Source organism: Nelumbo nucifera, chromosome 1 (genome assembly GCF_055504915.1).
Source record: "Nelumbo nucifera cultivar China Antique chromosome 1, China Antique-T2T, whole genome shotgun sequence".
Lineage (NCBI taxonomy): Eukaryota > Viridiplantae > Streptophyta > Magnoliopsida > Proteales > Nelumbonaceae > Nelumbo > Nelumbo nucifera.
In genome coordinates this window covers 165359201-165372523 of record NC_142649.1, presented here as the reverse complement: position 1 = coordinate 165372523, position 13323 = coordinate 165359201, and the positions used below count along the sequence as shown (strand labels likewise).

The 13323-nt window shown below is 50.1% G+C and overlaps 1 long non-coding RNA gene across 1 annotated transcript; it reads right to left on the bottom strand.

Annotated features, from left to right (window-relative positions):
- Positions 1-9762: 9762 nt before the first annotated feature.
- LOC109114153 (uncharacterized) lies at positions 9763-11461 on the bottom strand. Its single transcript, XR_016084350.1, has 3 exons — positions 11338-11461; positions 10071-11238; positions 9763-9951 (listed from the first exon to the last, which is right to left on the bottom strand). It is a non-coding gene; the product is annotated as an uncharacterized LOC109114153 (long non-coding RNA).
- Between the last annotated feature and the right edge of the window lie 1862 nt (positions 11462-13323).

The window sequence follows — 13323 nt, the reverse complement described above, 5'->3', positions numbered from 1 at the left end:
ACCCCCCAAAGCGGCCAAGGATGGAGGAACCGATCTTCTTCACCGAAGACGATGCACGAGGAGTCCATTACCCCCATGATGACGCGCTCGTCATAAAGATTAAGATCAACGACTTCGAGGTCAGGCGCGTCCTAGTCGACTCGGGCAGCTCGGCAGATATTCTCTTCAAGGCAGCCTTCGATCAACTTTAGCTCCAGGAAAGCGACCTGAAGCCCGCAAACACTCCACTCGTGGGATTCAGCGGTGAGGAGGTTAGACCTTTAGGGAGAGTCACTGTACCTGTGGAGGTCGGCACCTGACCTAGTGTGGTAAGGCTCAACCACGGGTTCCTGGTGGTCGCAACCCCTTCCCCGTACAACACAATAGTAGGTCGGCCCATCACCCACGCCTTACGAGCAGTAGTCTCCACCTACCATCTGGCGATGAAGTTCCTTACAGACTTCGGAGTTGGAGTGACGCGAGGCGATCAGCTCGAGCTCCGCAAGTGCTACGTAGCTGCCCTCAAAGGAAAGGCCAAGGTAGCAGACGACCTCGAGCTAGAGCGACCCACAGAGCAGTTCGCGGATCAAGCCGTACCTACCGAAGAGAACATCCCCATCCTGGCTTCGGCAAAGGACCCAGCTCGAGTACTTAAGATCGGCTCTTCTATTGAGGAACCCCTGCGATCTCAACTGGTAAGTTTCTTACTTGAAAATTTAGATGTTTTTGCTTGGTCAGTGGCAGAAATGCTCGGCATAGACCCCAACATTTTAACTCATAGGCTAAACATTGATCCTGTAGTTAGGCCCGTTAGACAGAAGAAGCGCAACCTAGCCCCAGAGCGATGGAGGGTAGTTGACGAGGAGGTTGGGAAGCTCCTTATAGTCGATTTTATCAGGGAGGTTCATTACCCGAGTTGGGTGGCCAACCCCATTCCGGTGAAAAATGCCAACGGTAAATGGCGCATGTGCGTTGACTACACTGACCTGAACCGAGCTTGCCCAAAGGATTGCTTCCCACTTCCCAGGATTGATCATCTAGTGGACGCGACCTTGGGGCACGAGTTGCTGAGCTTCCTGGATGCCTATTCGGGCTACAACTAGATCATGATGGACCTAGTTGATGAAGAGAAAACTGCTTTTATAACCAAGTTCGGCCTGTACTGTTACAAGGTCATGCCCTTCGGGTTGAAAAATGCTGGGGCCACTTTTCAAAGACTTGTAAACAAACTGTTTGAGCCACTAATTGGCAAAAAATTAGAGTGTTATGTAGACGATATGGTCGTCAAAACCCAATTTTCACATTAATTAATACAAGATTTACATTCAGTTTTCAAAATTTTGCGTAGATTTAATATGAAGCTAAACCCCAACAAGTGTGTCTTTGGTGTCACCTCGGGTAAATTCCTAGGGTACATCGTTAACCGGCGAGGCATTGAGGCCAACCCGGACAAAATCAAAGCCATCCTAGAAATGAGACCACCCCGGAAATTAAAGGAGGTTCAGAAGCTGAACGGACGGTTAGCCGCCTTGAATCACTTTTTGTCCAAGTCAACAGATCGCTGCCTGCCTTTCTTTAAGGCCATAAAAAGCAAAGGCTTTGAATGGACCAAAGAGTGCCAGTTCACGTTCGACGAGCTCAAAAGGCACCTTGCCAGCACCCCAGTCTTAACCCGACCCGAAGTGGGTGATGTTTGAGAGCTATACCTCTCGGCAAGTGACGAGGTGGTCAGCTCGGTACTAATAAGAGAATTAGATCGGGTCCAATGACCCGTCTATTATGTTAGTAAAGTGTTGTAGGGAGTAGAGACAAGGTACCCAAAGATAGAAAAGTTAGCCTATGCACTGGTTATAGTAGCCCGAAAGCTCCACCCATACTTCCAAGCACACACCATCGTTGTCCTTACCAACAAACCTTTGAGGCAAGTTTTGCTCAAGCCTGAGGTCTCGAATAGGTTAACAAAGTGGGCCATCGAGCACAGCAAGTAAGAACTCTGGTATAAACCGCGAACTGCTATCAAGGCCCAAGCCTTGGCAGATTTCGTTGCAGAATGCACCTTTAGCTCCGAAGTCCCCAGGCCGGTGGAACACAAGGCCCCCAGTATGGGAGAGCTCGAGGTTCCCGAGCTGGTTGAACTCAAGCGCCGTGAAGTAGAAACCAACGCGGCATCTCTCCTAGTTAGGCCAAGCCCGAACTGGGATGAAGAACCCTGGATCCTTCACGTAGATGGCTCGTCAAATCGGCAGGGCAGCGGAGCTGGGATCGTTCTATACGGGCCAAGCGGTGTGAAACTGGAGTACGCACTACGCTTTGAGTTTGCGGCATCCAACAATGAAGCAGAGTATGAGGCGCTGCTAGCCGGGCTGGATCTGGCAAAGGATGTAAAAGTCAAGCACGCCGTCGTCTGCAGCGATTCCCAACTCGTGGTAAATCAGGTTATGGGTGAGTACGAAGCCCGCGAGCCAACCATGGTAGCATACTTAGCCAAAGTAAGAGGGGCCCTGCTCAACTTCCGGTCATACTTCATCCAACAAATCCCGAGATCAGAGAATGTCGAGGCCGATGCCTTATCCCGTTTAGCCAGTACTGGCGATAACACCATGAGGACCGTGTATAGAGAACTTGCCTCGGCCTAGCATTCTTAGGGGGCAGAGGAGGTCGCTCCCGTTGTTCAAGTAGAGCCGAGTTGGATTGATCCGCTCACGAGCTTCCTGCTACACAGGACCCTCCCCGTAGATCGTAATGCCGCCAGGAGGGTAGAGCATTAGGCAGCCAAATACGTCATGATAGACGGACGACTGTACCGAAGATCCTACACGCTCCCCTATTTGCGCTACCTGTGACCCTCTGAAGCCGAGCTCGTCCTCCGCGATACTCATGAGGGCCTGTGCGGTGGACACTTGGGGAGCAGGGCCCCCGCTCAGAAAGCACTACGATAGGGTATTACTGGCCAACGATGAAGGCAGATGCGACCGAGCTCATCAAAAAATGCGACAAGTGTCAGAAGCACGCCAACATCCATCACCAGCCTGCTGCCGACCTAAATTACCTCACTAGCCCATGACCATTTGCACAATGGGGGATTGACCTACTCGGGCCATTCCCACCAGCAATGGGACAAAGGAGGTTCATAGTGGTGGCAGTTGACTATTTCACAAAGTGGGTCGAAGCTGAACCTCTCACAACAATCATGGCCCGAAACGTGCAGAACTTCTTTTGGAAGAACATAGTGTGTCATTTCGGATTACCTCGGGTACTGATCTCCGACAATGGTAAGCAGTTCGAAGACATCAAATTCCAAAATTGGTGCCGAGATATGGGAATTTAGCAGAACTTCACCTCAATAGCGCACCCTCAGGCAAATGGTCAAACGGAAGTCACGAACAGGGCAATCCTTCGAGAACTAAAAGCGCGTCTGGACCGAGCTAAGGGACAGTGGACGGACGAGCTGCCCAGTGTATTATGGGCCTACCGTACCACGGAAAAGACTGCCACAGGAGAAACCCCCTTTAACCTCACATACGACACCAAAGCAGTCATTCCAACCGAGATTGAAGTTCCTTCGCTGAGATTAGAAGCATATGATGGCAGGGAAAATGAAGACGAGCTACGTACCAACCTCGATCTGCTTGATGAAATACGGGACCTCGCACACATCAGGACCATGGCCTACCAGCAAAGGGTATCTCGGTACTATAGCACTAGGGTCAAAAAGCGGACTCTCCGCGTTGGCGACCTGGTTCTCCGTAAGGTTATGGTGCCTGAGCCCGGCATTGGAAAGCTCGATTCGAACTGGGAAGGACCCTACCGAGTAAAGCGAGTACTCGGGGAAGGAACATACGAGCTCGAAACCCTGGAAGGGAAACAAGTACCGCGGGCATGGAATATTGTCAACCTAAGGCAGTATTACCTATAAATAACTGAGTAGATGAGTCACTCTCAGGGCTTAAGGGGCAAAATGCCGAGCTAACAAAGACCTCGGCGCAATAAGACCCAGTCGCTTCTATGCCATGGGTGAACTCCAAGAGCGGACCACGAGTCTTTCAGGGCTCAAGGGCAAAAATGCCGAGCTAATAGACTCCGGCATACTAACCTAGCCACCTCTATGATGCAGATGAATTCTAAGGGGTTAAAACACTGAGCTGACCAAAGAGCTCGGCACCACAGTACACAATCTGTCGAGGGTGCAAGTAGACCGGTTGATTCCGCGACGCTTAACTCGCCTCGGTGTACGCCAGAAGACAGTTCGGGCACATGCCTTACTATGCCTTACTGTCAATCACTTCAGTGTACGCCACAAGACATTTCGGGCATGTGCCTTACTATGCCCTACTATGTCAATCACTTCGCACACTCAACCATGATAGCTCGGATAAAACAACACTTGGAAAAAGATCAATTTCATTAGCAAGTAAGTCTTGTACAACGAGCTTCACAAAAAAAAAACAACTACAAAGACTGAGCTCGCAGGCTCGGAATATAAAGGCAATCACTTCGGGGGATCTTTATCTCCGCGCGAGACCTCTTCAGGGGCTTCAGGCTGGTCGGGGGCATCTGCTTCCTCATCGCTGTACTCCTCCTCTGAATTCGGATCCTCTGTGGCTTGCCGAGCTATCTCATCCGTGATTCGCGAGGTGGTGATGGCGCTTGTGTTGAGCTCGGGGTACACGTGCCTTATCAATCACCTGCTGAGCTTGAACCCCTTGCGGTAGCCCTCCCCCAGAATGACATCAAATTTATCGGATTGGATGTACTCCGTGACTGCCTTGACCTTCGTCTCCTCTATCGCCTGAGTGAAGATCTCGGTCTTCTCTTTGATGTCCGCCTTGAGGAACTCCACCTCGTGCAGGAGGGCCTCCTTGTTCTCCTTAAGGCCATCCGCCTCTGCTCTGAGGGCGTCCAGCTCACCCCTCAACACACCCTTCTCGCGCGTCAGCTCCGCTTTGAGGGCCTCCATCTCACCCCTCAGAGTGGGCCATGGCGCCACTCTCCAACTAGTGGATCTGCTCACGAGCTACTCTCAGATCGGTATGAGCGGCGTGGGAAGACTCCTCGGCGGTCAGAGCTTGCTTCAGGTTCATCTCGGACTGAAGAGCGAGGGCGTGCATGACGGAGTTCGCCTGACAAAGGAAGTTAGTTAGTACCAAAGAAATGTGTATATGAAAGAAAAGGGAAGAGAAGGGAACTTACCACCATAGTGTGGGTGGCAGCCCGGGCTCCAAGCTGAGCAGGGCTGAGCATTTTGGCCTAGACTGAAATTTCCTCGGAGTAAATGGCCCCCTTACTCTTCTGAAGACCGCACTAGGGTACCAAGATACTTCGGCCCTCATCTGGGCTCCCCAAGCTAGAGACCGCCATCTCGGCTGTACGGATGGGCTCGACGGAGACCTCGGCCGCTATGTCAGCAGCCCCGCTGGCCGCCTCGGCCTCAGCTGTTGCCCTCGTAGCGAGCTCAGCCGAGGTCTCGAGCTCCCTTGGTGGGTTGGACTCCTCCAAGTCAATGATCGGAGGAGCCCCAGGGAGCTCAGGCTCGGAAGTTGGAGCCGGTGGAAGCTTGGGCTCGGGAGTGGGGGCTGGCGGTGACTCGGTACGGGTTCTCTTAACAACCTGCTTCTTCCTCCCCTTCATATGCTTGAAGAGCCAATCTCCCTTGAGTTTGTCTGCCTCCATGGGACATGCAACAGAGCTCAACATTAGTACTCGAGTAAAAGAAAGGAGCGGGCCAAACAACTAAGGTACTAGCTACCTACCCGGGCTCAAGCCAGCCTGGAAGAGCATACCCTCGGTAATATAATCTTTGAAATCACAACCGATCTCAACCCACGACTGGAATGCCTCCCTAGTCTTCTTGTCGAGTATGACGCCAGGGTCTTGGATAGCTGCCCTCCAATGAGTAGGGAAGGGCCACCCCGTAGGGTTCCGGACTACGAAGTAGTCCTGCTTCCAGGCCGGGATCTTGCTAGGAAGCTTGTGCATTAACTTAAAGCCCGGGTGAGGGGACAAGTAGTAAGACCTCCGTTGCTCGGGGAGAACGCATGAAGTGCTCTTCTTAATGGTAAGGAGAGAACAGAATATGTCCAAGTTAAGGGGGAGGACATACTCGTAATAGAGGGAGATGGTCCCGACCACGTTACAGACCGAGTTCGGATGAAGCTGGTCTATCGTAACGTTGAAGTGTTTCAGAACCTCCACTATGAGTGGGTGGAAGGGAAGGCGCAGCCCGGCTATGAGCTGCTCTCGGAAGATCACGACCTCATCAGGGCCGTGCTCCCATGGGAAGTTCCCCGCAAGTAAACTGTAGGTATACTCCCTAGGCAAGTTATACTGCCGAATGAGTTGGCGGAACCTCTCCAGGGTCATGGTGGAGGGTCTGAACCTGTTCGACATCCGACCCCAGTGAGAGGTGGACGCCTGATTACCCGGAGCCACCCGCGCCTTGGGAGACTAGGCTCCGGTAGGGTTACCTTGAGCCGAGGTACCCACCTCGAGCACCTCGGGCTCATCTAATAGGCTATCAAAGGAAGACATGACTAAAACTAAAGAAGAGCTAGGGTGACTCACCAAAGAGAAATAGACCGGACTGGGAGAGAATTGACCCGAGCTGGAGGCTTTGGACGCGAGCTCAAAACTACAGCTGAAGATTTGTGGCGAAGGAAAATGGTCAGGACCCCCGCTATTTATAGCCACTATACGCGGGCATCAACGGTTGAGATCGAAATGATCTGACGGTCATGAAAACTGGCTGTGCGACCTTCGAGGCGAAATCAGTTTAGCGCATTTTTTGATGTCCGCGGAGTCTATAACTTGCGTGACGTCCGTGAGTTGACTGCACACGACCCGAGCTACGCCTAGCAGAACCGAGTAGAAAACCGGTCCAACCTGTAAGCTGGCAGGCAAGAAAGTTTGGACTCCGAGCCGAATCCACCCGATAGACTGCGGACTCTCCATGCTAGGTCAACTCCCTAGCTCAGGGAGTGGGGGGCAATTGATGTAGGGTGATTCGGCCCGACCCCGTAGCACGGGGACACATGTATATGACCTGACATAAGCAACAAGTCAGCGTGGCAGCCTGGCCGCCACTCGGCGTAACAAGCTCACTGAGGCCCGACCAAACGACTCGGCGGGTGTGACAACCCGCCGAGTAGCAAGGCCCAGTTCGCCCCAAGCCTGAAGGCGGAACTCCCTGAGCTCCCCCGTGCAAGGGGACCCGAGCTCTCCCTTCCTAAGAAGGGAGCACCCTGACTTTTGGCTAAGTGTCCCGAGGGAGAAACACCTCGGGGCAGCACCATCGAGGCTCTTGTTCGAACTTGCTTAAGGCTCACCTCTAGTGCGGGCACCTCGGTGTACCTCGGTACCTCGGTGCAAGGCAAATCTGCCCCAGGTGGTTCGGTGTACGGTAGCTCGACAGAGTACAGGGAGATCTGCCTGACATCCGTACCTACCAGATCCGGTGGCAGTGCTCGAATCCCTTGCTAGGCAGCGTTCTGCCTGCCGTCTCTGAAAAGCATGGCACGTTTGTCGAGTCCGTACCTTGCAGTAGCAGCAGCCTACACCTGCCACCCCTGCCCTGGCGGTAACGGCTAGCAGTGGCAGTTACACCTAATGTGACCGAGCTCCGGTATAAAAGGACCCCAACCCTCACGAAGCTAAAGTATTAAAGATAGCATTTTCAGCACTCTTAACTCTCTGTGTCTTCTTTAAGTTTCCTCAAGAGTTCTAACTTAGCCATCGGAGTGTTCCTATCGAGAAAACTCCCCGAGAACCCTTCACCTTCCTCTTCCTCTCAAATGCCATCCATCACAGCTAAGAGCCAAGTATCAACTAGATAGGAGTGCCCAGATCGTGCTGCATCACAACTAATACGTTTGTTGTTGGAGAGTCATGAGTTCTCAATCAGTAGGAGGTTTCTCCTCCCACAACTATCTTAAGTATGAGGCGAAGTAGTGCCACAGGAAATGTATTATCCGGGTCTCCGAAACTCCATGTAATCCCAATAGGATATTCTACACTTGTCTTGGCAATCTTGAGGTAAATAATAATATTACCAAATACATTGGATGGATATTTGAAGGTTTAACACTCGCATCGAGTCTATTAACCTTTTTGCTCCCAATGTGAACAAGGCAACCTGTCATTCCTAGGCAGTTGAACCATCCTCAAATAGAGGCACACATGGAAGGTCGTTGCAACTATTTTCGTTGGACCAGATGATGAAGCTACTTCGTCGTTGACACTTGGAGGGAACATTGGCGACCGCCTTCTTGAACAAGAGAGTGGGGTGTTTGATTGTCGTAGACAGATGGGGTCTATTGTGGCATCTCAAGAAATACTGTTGGAAGGGATGAAGATATTTAAGTTTATAACTATCTCATGTGTTATTGCATTTCTATTTTCCTACATACTTAAGAGCTAGAAGTGAGTGGTCATGTAAGTGTATGTCCCCAAGCATAACCAATGATTTACATAATGGCTATCCTTGGTGAACCTTATGTTCGAACAAGTATTAATCTTTGGATCCAATACATTTTGTATTGTTATACATGGCAATCAACTGAACAATCATTAATTATGTTTTTTGAAATTGAGTTCAACATTTTTTCATGAAAATCCATTGAAATTGACAGAATTTATGTACTTTAGTTTCATTTAGAGGTAAAACGGGCCCGCGGGCTGTCATGGGTCGTATCGCCCTTCCTAGGGATAATTTGGGGATCGGCCCGACACGATCCATGGCCCAAGCCCGTATAAGCCCGTGCTTGTAATACCCTCTGAAATGAAATCAAAATAGAGAAACGTTAGATTTGATAAGATCTTTGCCTCGAGATTCCAGATCGAAAGCCGACGGCAAGTGGATTTAAAGTATTACTGTGGGTAGGGGGAACCCTTGATTGGTTTTTGGCCGTATTTTCGCCAGGAGTACTCGTCGGGTGGGATATGGGCGCATGGCTCAAGTTGTGTCTTCTCTTTGCACGAGATTTCCTAAAAGCCAAATAAAAAATTATAAATAACTAATTTCAATTAAAAAACGAAAATTGGATTTTGCTATCATGAGCATGGCTGACTTGCCTTGCAGCAGCTAGATGGTTCTACCATGACTGACTTGCCAACAGCATCCATTGGTGATGAGAAATCAGAGGAATTCATGTCTTTGGGTACAAGTCTGAAGGTGGGTGGCATGAACAGCAGAATCCGTGCGAGACTCTGGCTAATTCTCCATTGTAATTGAATGATTGGAATTTGTGAAGACAAAGGTGGTATCATTGGCTTCCTGGGAAAGAGAGGTCAGCTGGGAATGTATGTGGCTGGAATTGCAGTTATCCAGTCGGAGAGAGAACTTTCTATTCCTGTTTTGACGTCCCAGTCCCCATGGTAAGGCCATATAGAAGGAAGGGGCCAAAAAGAATTGCCTGAATAGAAGCATACTCAGGTCGGTCATCTGAATTTCATAGAAAAAGGAATGTAAGTTGTATTCAAATACAAACCATACACCTTCATGCATCTAAATAAATGAAAATGGCAGTTAATATAAATCTACAGCAAGAAAGTATGATAGATAGATACACCAGTAAAGAAGAAATATGGACATAAAGAATCTACAGTGTGCTACTTTTTATGGCCTCTGTTCTTAAGCCAATGGGAAGTTGCAGAGTCAGAGTCAATTTATCACTATCACTCAATTTCCTATTAACTAAGAGAAAATTACCTGCTTGTGGTTGTGGAACATCAGATGATTAAAACATTATTTTTCTAATGTGATAATGAGATCCATCATCCATATAAAATATGAGAATTAACATATTAAGGATTAAATAGGAAAATGAATGCAATGTATTATGAGAGAAAAGGAAAGAAAAGATAGTCCCTGCCTGGAGCTGGTAGAGGCAATTTCTGTGCATTTAATGTTGCCTTGGCACCGTCCAAATACGTCCAAAGTGGGATCCGCAAATTTAAGATGGAGGATAGGTCTGGCCCCTACATGAAAAAGATGTAAAACGAAACTCAGTTAATTATTGCATAAGCCAACTAAATACTTTCTATTACAGGAATCAATACTGGAATACTTGCGCAGAGAGAGAGAGAGAAGCACAGACCCGATAAAGAAGAATAACAGCTAAATTACAGAAGAAAGAAGGTGAAGAAAAATATTAAGCACCCTTGGTGTTCTTTGATTGATTCAACATCATAAATGTTATACCCTTCCCTAAAATAATTATTTATTTTAGGGAATGAGATGGAATAATCAACTATTCGGGTATATCTCTAATATCAAGCTTAGGATTGGACATGTGACCTATTTAGTATATGTACGGTCTGGATTGACCACGCTATCCCCTTCTATCGTATAGGAATAGGATGGTTCGTGCAAGGAAGCTTCCTGCTTGACCCGATTACTGATCGGAAGACTGAACCGTTTCTTTTTAATTTGTTTATTCAAGCAAAACGATGTTCTGTCTCCTAACGGGGCCCATCACTCTCCAATCCCATCATCAAGACTCGGGTGAGGATTGAGGCGGGAGAATAATGTTTCTCAAGGTTTTTCTTCATTCATCCTCGCTTCCACCACCTTCTTCGCCTTTACTCTTTTCCTCCTCTCCCTGCCTTCGTTGCTTCTCCTCTTGTCTTCTCTCCCCTTCCTCCTCTGTCTCTGCCTCTTGCTCTTGTTCCCCGCCCTCTTCCTCCTCTCCCTGCCTTCGTTGTCTCTGCTCTTGTCTTCTCTCCGCTTCCTCCTCTGTCTCCCCCTCTTGCTCCTCTCGCTTTCTCTGTTCCTCCTCTCCCTGCCTTTGCTGTCCCTCCTCTTCCTCCTCTGTCTCTGCCTCTTGCTCTAGATGCTCTCTCTTCCTATGTTCCCCCTCCCGCTCTTGCCTTTCCCTCTGAATTTCCTCCTCTGCGCATGATGTGCAATCTGAGATCATCGAGTCTCCAGAACTTAGTAATTCATCAATTGTTGAAGTGGAGACATTCATCGACTTCGCCAAGATGTCTCTATCCAATTTTCGAAGCATCGAGCTTTTCCCAGCTAGGAACTCAGGGTGGTTTTTCTTTGCCATTGTACTGAACCCCATGATAACAAACGAATTGTTATTGAACGAAATCTGGGCTGTAAGGTGGAAAGGTGGAACGACGAAGACATCTCCCTCTCCGACCTTAAACCTCTTGTTTTTGCAGAATGATGAAGACTATGCGAACCATTCCTTGGCCGTGTACTACAACCGCTATCTCAGTTGCCATTGGATTCCAATAGGGCCCCATCAGAGAACCCTTCATCAGTATCAGAAATCAACAGACCACACTCTCATCAGTAGGCATAGTAGAGCAAACCAATTAAAGCATATTTGCTACATATTTGAAGCAACTAACCTTGGTTAAGTTCACCATGAACACTCCCAGATTGAGATGTTTTAGTGAAGGCACGTCCTTCTTGTTTGCCATCTTGCTCCAGCCATTATAGTACTGCAAATCAACAAACCACACTCTCATCAGTTGGCATAGCATAGCAAACCAATTAAAGCATATTTGCTACATGATGAAGGAAGATTTGGCCCGACCTCGCAAATCACGCCACGTGGCAAAAGACAAGTAGCTCGGCACTTACCGAGGGAACAAACACCAAAGGGAAGAGACCAGCGGTCCGAACTCTCTACAAAGTGCCCGAACTCCCTACTTAGAGCTCGAACTCCCTGCAAGGAGCCCGAACTCCCTGCAAGGTGCCCGAACTCCCTACAAAGTGCCTGAACTCCCTACTTAGAGCTCGAACTCCCTGCAAGGAGCCCGAACTCCCTGCAAGGTGCCTGAACTCCCTACTTAGTGCTCGAACTCCCTACGAGGAGCCCGAACTCTCCCCTTGGCCCCGAGTCGCACAATGCAGAGACCCGAACTGGCCCGTCCTATGATAGTTCGGGCCCCCCCTCAAGACTTCGCCTCACGCACCGCTCCGGGCACTTCGCTTCCGGAGCATTGAACTGGACGAACCACACCGTACCTGACACCGAAGGAGTCCGTATCCAGGGGCGGCGCACCTGACTGACTTGGGATCTGACTAACGGCCGCATTTCAAACGGCCACCTGCCACCGTCACCTGTCAACCGCTACCTCCAGTTACAGAGACGGCTCCGACAAAAAGAGCAGTGACGGTTCTGCCCCAGCAGAGGCGATGATGCCCGAACTGGCAGAAGAACAGAAGTACTCATTCCCAACCTGACAGGAGTCTAGGAGTGAGTGCGCGAGGTGGTTATAAAAGGCTCTCCACCCCCAAAGAGGAGGTATGCAAACTTTGCGCTATCTGGTTTTATCTTGCCTTTGAAGGATTCTAACTTAAGCTTCGGAGCCTTTACACCGGGTTCCCCCCGGAGCTTCCTCGTCTCCTCCGTTTCAGGTTCTCTGCTACTCAGTTCAGAGGCAAGGTCGTTGATAGCTAAGACCGGCCGGATTGCGCATCAACAATTGGCGCCGTCTGTGGGAACGCTTCAAAAAAGCCTCCCTCCAAACTCTCATACCCCCTTTTCTTCTTCAAAAAACCCAACACTCATGGCCTCTTCCAGCAACGCCAGACGTGGCATGGAGACAAACACCACCGGGAACAACTTCAAGTTCCCGTGGTGTGCGTTGGATAGTTCACCATCCCCCTTTCGGTGGATGGAATCCCCAGCTTGAGTGCGCCACAAGTAGTGGCGCCCGTAAACCTTCCTGCCACAAGCATCCCCTTTCTTCCCCCTATTGAGACAACCTTTACTAAACCGACTGCCGTCCCCCTAGCAGCAGTCAGCCAAAACCGGTTGGACGACCTGATGCAGTGCATGCGGGCAATGCAAGCCCAAATGCAACAGTTCCAGCAACACCAGTTTCACCAGCACCAAGTGCTGCACAACGTCTCCCAGTATCACTATCAACAGCAGTTCCCCCAACTGCCACTGAACCAACCACTACTTCCACCTCGCCACCCTGCTCCGAGGCCGGTCATGGCCTCCCCGCAGGATGGACGCCCCACCAAGGAAAGGCCTCCAGAGCCCAGAACCCCCATAACAGCCAGGCCTCGTCCCCAGGCCGAAGAGAGAAAAAAATCATCCCCGCCTCGCAGCTCGCAGGCGGGTCGGGAACCTCGCCCGTGAGATCGACACCTTGGCGCTTCAAGCCCAAGTTCCCACTCACGGAAAACCGATTCGGCGCCCTGGCAGCAGCAGACTACCAGCATTCCGGGCCCATCGGGCTCGGCAACACAGAGGCCAGCAGTGCCAGTACAAGGCCCACTCAACAACGAAGGCACCAGCGAAGTCGCCGAACCGCCACCCGAGTCCTATCAGAGCTCAGAGGCAAAGAAGAGACGAGCTCGGAAGAGGTAGGAGTTGC